This window comes from Penaeus monodon, chromosome 34 (assembly GCF_015228065.2).
Source record: "Penaeus monodon isolate SGIC_2016 chromosome 34, NSTDA_Pmon_1, whole genome shotgun sequence".
Lineage (NCBI taxonomy): Eukaryota > Metazoa > Arthropoda > Malacostraca > Decapoda > Penaeidae > Penaeus > Penaeus monodon.
Window position 1 is genome coordinate 12,625,985 of NC_051419.1, and position 326 is coordinate 12,626,310.

At 37.4% G+C, this 326-nt stretch overlaps 1 protein-coding gene across 1 annotated transcript in view; it reads right to left on the bottom strand.

Moving 5' to 3' along the window:
* The window catches only part of LOC119594819 (enhancer of polycomb homolog 1-like), a gene marked incomplete in the record, with an annotated part of 44,199 nt that overhangs the window by 22,511 nt on the left and 21,362 nt on the right, over positions 1–326 (bottom strand).

A 326-nucleotide genomic window follows, 5' to 3' on the forward strand; every position in this document is an offset into this window, starting at 1 on the left:
CTCTAATCCAAGGGGCTAACTCATTGCCTCCAGGTGATGTATCATAGACAAATTGCATTCATCTGGGTGACATGAATTGCCATTTTATTGCCAGTTCACCTGTAGTACCAATCTTTACGCTTCAGCTCAATAACTTGGCCTGTTACAAATGAGTCTGAGAAAATGTTAATTTGTGATATTCAAGCTTGACAATTACAATCTCTTTCTTGTAGACTGCTATCAAAATAAGTAATGCTGACATGTATTACTGAATAATATACACTAATGAGTTTTACTGTCTGGGTGAGTTGTCCAGCTGTGCCTAGATGGGTTTTTAATCCACAAGA